A 6,126-nucleotide genomic window follows, 5' to 3' on the forward strand; every position below is an offset into this window, starting at 1 on the left:
GCCAGTGGTGTACACGCCTTGTGTGCAATATCATTCTAAGCAGATTCCCTGTCTTGATTACCTTCAAGGTTACCCAGATGTCGATGCTATATAGATAAGATTCGTATAACAATGTGGCATGAAGAAAGGCCAATGGATCTTCAAAGAAGTATGCTTTTCAATAACAAGCATGTCCTGCAAGGGGCGGTAAAAATCTTTAGCATCAAAAGTTATTGGGAGTTTGAGGTTGCTGAGTCAGCAAAATAATACAGAAGGCGGTTTATCATCGATGGAACCAAGATTGTAAGTGGATGCTTCGAGCACGCCAGTGTGAAAGCAACATGGGGGTGATTGACAAATACATCGTAGCACATGCATGTAATACGAACAAATTCAATAGAAATTATTTTAACTTGGACATGATATGATTGTCCATGTGTTGATTCTAGACATTGAAGAGTCTATACGGTACAAGGTGAAGCACTGTATAATATCAGTAGCATAGGTTTATGGCAATACCATTACCAAAAGAAAGGTATTACTTAGGCGTAAACGCGCGTTCCAGATAGTATATGATAACTGAGACATGTCATTTGTGGATTTACCGAGGTACATGAGTTCTCTCTAACACTACAATCTCGATATAATTACTGAATGGGTGCACGATTGTCGTCCTTGGATTCAACAAAACATCTTCAAATATTTGTTTTGCGCATTTAACCCATCCATTGATGGTTTCACGCATTATCGGGTAGCCATCTCCATAGGCGACACATATGTCTATGTGAAGTATGGCAAAATTATTAGTTGCAGTTCGAGTGGATGCAAATGATCAAATATTCCCTCTAGCGTTTGCTAATTGCGCCAATGAGAATATAGAGATATGGACATAGTTTTTGATTCACTTGAAGGAGCATATTGTGAAGCAATATTCGGGTATTTGTCTAATATTTGATCGACATTATGAGCTTTTAAGTATTGTGCATGATTTTAATGAATGGAAAGAGCCCCATGGCTATCACCAGTACTGTATTACGCATTTAAAAGGCTAATTTTAGGGCGCATCCTAACAAGCGACTGCAAACCTTATCTAGCAAGCTGCAACAGATCATCAGAACGAAAAATTCCTGCAATGAATGGAATTGATTAACCAGACAAACAAGGAAGCATATGATTCGTTATCAAAGATAGATGTGGAGAACTGGATGTTGCACAAGGATGATGGTATAAGATAGGGAATGCTAACAACAACTATGTCAGAATCCTTTAAAGGCTGAAATGGGCATAAAATATGTGCCCTATCTGATTAAACGTTTTACGAAGTATAGAAAGTCGGCACAATGACATACATATGCTGTATACTAGAACAAAAATTATGGGCATATGGGCTTAAACGGGGCACAATGTCATACATAGGTGTTCTCTTATTTATTCCCTTTCTTTCAACAATGTGATAAGAAAATCCTTTTCGGCTCAGTTTCACTTAAATTGTTGTTCAAATTTCATACGGTTTTGTGAAGTCGTGGTACCTAAAGGATTACATATAGGTGTTCGTAACACGCAGCGAAAGACAATAACAATCCTAGGCACATCTTTTCGTGTTTAAAATTTATTTACATGTCAATAGATCGGATCTAAGACGTACCTGGTGAAGAAAGTCTCGTTTCAAATTCTTCGATAGTGCGAAGACTCTATGCGTATCCACACCGAGACTGATCCTTGCTATCAACTCTTTGATCAATGAAACCCGTGAACAAATTGAACGAAATATTGTGTTGAAATTTTTCTCAAAAATCTCAACTCAATGTTAGAAGAACAAGAAACACTACTAGAATTCCGGAAAAAAGCGACCAAGGTTGGTCGCTACTTGGTCGCTAATTTCGTCAAAATATTGACCGGACTGGTCAGACTTGCTTGGTCAAAGATATACTGAGATTAGCGACCAACGTTGGTCGCTACATGGGGACCCACTTATAAAATTATAATAATTATAATATTATTTAAAAAAATTATAAAATATAAATAAATATAATTTAAAATTAGCGACCAAAGTTGGTCGCCAATTAAGGGGTAAGCAGATAGCGACCAACTTTGGTCGCCAAAAATGGGACCCAGTTATAAAATTTTAATAATTATATTTTTATTTAAAAAATTATAAAATATAAAAAAATATAATTCAAATTTAGCGAAATTTTGGTCGCTTAAAAAAATAGAGACCAACTTTGGTCGCTAATCTGGGACCCAGTTCTAATGTTTAACAATTATATTATTATTTTAAATATTATATAAAATATAAATAAATCTGATTTAAATTTAGCGACCAACTTTGGTCGCTAATTTAAATTTATGTATATTTAGCGACCAAAGTTGGTCTCTTTTCAGGTCAACAATGGTCAAAATTAAAAATCACTTTTGTATATATATATAAGCTATATTCAATATAATATTAGCTAATGCACTAATACTTAGTGTATAGTATAGTATAGTATATATATATACTAAGTGTATTATATAATACACTATATATAGTATAGTTTATTATACATCAAGGTATATTCAATATATATAGTATAATATAGTATATAGTATATAAGCTCTCTCTCTCTCTCTCTCTCTCTCTCTATATATATATATATATATATATATATATATATATATATATATATATATATATATATATATATATATCGGAACACAGGGACGGGTTCTTTTAGGTATTGATACACTTGTAAATTGATTTATCGACTTATAACCCACTCATATGCATATATATATATATATATAAAAGCTATATTCGATATAATATTAGCTAATGCACTAATACTTAGTGCATAGTATAGTATAGTATATATATACTAAGTGTATTATATATACTAAGTGTATAGTATAGGTATTAGAAAAAATAATGCAAGCATTGGCTCTATACATTACTAATACCTTGTTTGGCACCTTTTTTCAACTTGTGTATAACTAATACAAGTATTAGTTATACATCATACTTGGCATTATCCTATGCATAAGTAATGCATAGAAAACCATGGCATTAGTAATACCAAGGCTTTAATGCATGCATTAGCATGGTTAAAGACAAAATTGTCCTTAAAGTACCTTAAAGCTAGAGAATATGGAGGGCATTTTTGTAAGCAACTATTTTTTTAAAACATTATGCAATGCATTATAATTTTAATACACCACACCAAACAATAGATAAGAAATAATATTTGCATAACTAATGCTTGCATTACTAATACATGCATTACTAATACACATTATTCCGCACTATTCTTACACACCCTACCAAACGACCCCTAAGTGTATTATATAATACACTATACTATATATTGTCACACCTCCTTTTTTACTTACATCCCCGGAAGGGCGTAAAGGAGTTTTTCCATTTAAAGGACAATCGGAACGGGATTTAATTATTAATGATTCAGAGTCGCCACTTGAGATATTAATGGTGTCCCAAGTCACCGGTTGAATCCCGAACCGAGGAAAAATATGACTCTGTTAACAGTCCGCGAACCAGAAATCCGAGTAAGGAATTCTGTTAACCTGGGAGAAGGTGTTAGGCATTCCCGGGCTCCGTGGTTCTAGCACGGTCGCTTAATTGTTGTATTTAGCCTTTTATCGGATTTTATAACATGAAGAGCCTCTGTGCCAATTTTACTTTTAACCGCTTTTATCAATATTTTTAACGAGAGTTGCAACATCGTGAAAATGTGTCTCGAACCACGTCACATCAATGCACCCGTGGCTATTGACACATTCCAACTCCGTTGAGATTTGGACTTGGGTCGCATCAATGCGCACCCGAGTTTAAGAAAGTGATTTTATCAGAAACGCTCCTAAAGGGTCTAACGCGTCATTATCTTTTGGGAAGGCCGCGAAATTCGCTAAACGGCCCGTCCCGAATTTCTAAGTATTTCGATAACCAATTATTGAGGGCCCCGCATTTTGTGTTTTCTTGAGCGAGGCTTGTCTCATTTCATTTCAAAGGGTAAACCTAAGAGCGACTATATTTTCTATTTTTGTTTTTGTTTCTAAAAGAAAAAGGAAAGATCCTAATTGGTTAAAATCAAAGTCCGGGTCTCGAGTTCAAGTCCGGGTCCAAACAAAAGGACACACCTTTTAGCTTGAACCAGCTACCTAACTCAAAACCCAGATTTTATCATTCGAACCTTGAATTGCTATTTTTGAAACGGGCTCAAATTGATAAACCCCATGGGCCAAAGGTTGGCCCAAACGGAAAACGTCCACTTAAGTAGAACCACGAGCCTGCTTTTAATTAAGGACTTAGGTTCGAGTCCCCAGGCGGCGTAGATAGCCCATGCCAATTCAACATTATTGCAGTAGAGCACTGACCACTCAACCTCCAATTTGGTACCAAATTATCCTACTAAATTCATTAAGTAATTGAAAGCACTGAATTTGTTATGTAAAAAAACAATTGAATTAATTTTTCTATGACACTACGAATAACAAAAGGTGACAGTCACCAGTCTGAGTGTATTGAGAAAGTTTAAACTAATACCAATGACTCGAACATTCATACAGTCCAGCCACTAGTTCATCTATAATTAACAGAACATTTATACAGTCCAACTAGGCATAATGAACACACCCAAAGCAAAATCAAATGATATTAAACAACTATTGACTACTTTTGCTAAAATAATCGAACATATAAACTTCTGATGGCAAATGGAAGGCCAATTTTATTTCAATATCTCAATTTCCAAGCTGGGCCAATACAATGATCGAGTGTGTACCTGAGAATGGAGTTTCAACAGAGGAAATGAAGGTCAGCAGCGGCAATGACAATACCAAACCAACAAATATGCAATGCACAACCCCAGAGATGCAAGTTTCAACCCAGAGTAGTTTGAAATCAAACAAAAATGAAAGAGCAATACTCAAATCAATCTCAAAACCAGACCAAAATCTCTAACAATTAACCAGCAGATGTCTACCAACTTTCAGTCAACATTCGAAATCCAATCCAACTGGATAAAAACCATTCAAATCAGTAGTGGTAGCTAACAGACTTGGAACTTAAGAATTACTGGAAATAGGCTAGTGGCAGGGAACTGTTTTTGAGTCGAAAAATGGCTGAGAAAAGAAGACCCTTCCTCAAGGCACTTGATGCCCTTTTATAGGTGACACCAGAAGGTGAATCAGATTTTAGGTTTCTCTTTTAGCCCCTCACTTATTTCAGTTTGGTCCCTTTATTTTGACTTGCTCAACAAGTAAATACCTCTATTATGCTAATATCTACACTAAAGTACCCTTCTAGAAGGCCCTAGGATGCTCTTCTACCCCCCAAAATACCTATACTACCCTTACCCCTACTTTGAAATTACTATTCCTAAAGAAACTGCCCCTTTCTATGCCTAAAATGCCCTTCCAATAGTCTGAAAACTACAGACTAAGGTTAACTGATCCCAATCCCCTCACCCTAGCTAAACTTAACTAAAGTTAATTAACAAATGACTTACTCAGCTATATCCAATATACATATTTTAAACACTACACCAATTAACACTAAAATTGAATGATCAACTAATACTAACTGAAATCAATCCCGATCAAAGCCCGCTTAACCAATGACCAATTATCAACAAAACACATTAGCACTGACTTACCATTAGCAAACTAAAGTGAAGAACAATTATTCTGATTACACTTAAACTAATCAAAACCTAAACTAACTTCTTGAATTGAAACAGAGTAAACTAATATGCCAAGAACAAAATAAATTAGAATCAAGCCATAAATCAAAACATGGAATCCAGACGGAGTTGACAAAAACTTTGGACACTAGCCAGTATTAGAATAGAAGCAAACAGAAGAGAGGAAAACGAGAGCTCACTGATGCCAAGAGAAACGCCGATCAGCCATCGACGTCCGAATCTTTTAGGATTTTGACATGTAACATCCCTAACCATGTGTTTTTCTACAAGAGAACACATGGTTAAGGATATTACGGTCTGAAATCACAAAGATTTTGGGTTAGGGTTTTGGCCAGAAATTCTTAGATCTGAGATTCGAGCCGCTCCACCGGGATTCGAAGGAAGATGGTCATGGATTTGGGTTGAGAGAAGTCTGGGGATGGTGTGGTATGATTTTGGGCTGGTTTGGATG

The sequence above is a fragment of the Nicotiana tabacum genome, chromosome 1, assembly GCF_000715075.1.
Source record: "Nicotiana tabacum cultivar K326 chromosome 1, ASM71507v2, whole genome shotgun sequence".
Classification (NCBI taxonomy): Eukaryota; Viridiplantae; Streptophyta; class Magnoliopsida; order Solanales; family Solanaceae; genus Nicotiana; species Nicotiana tabacum.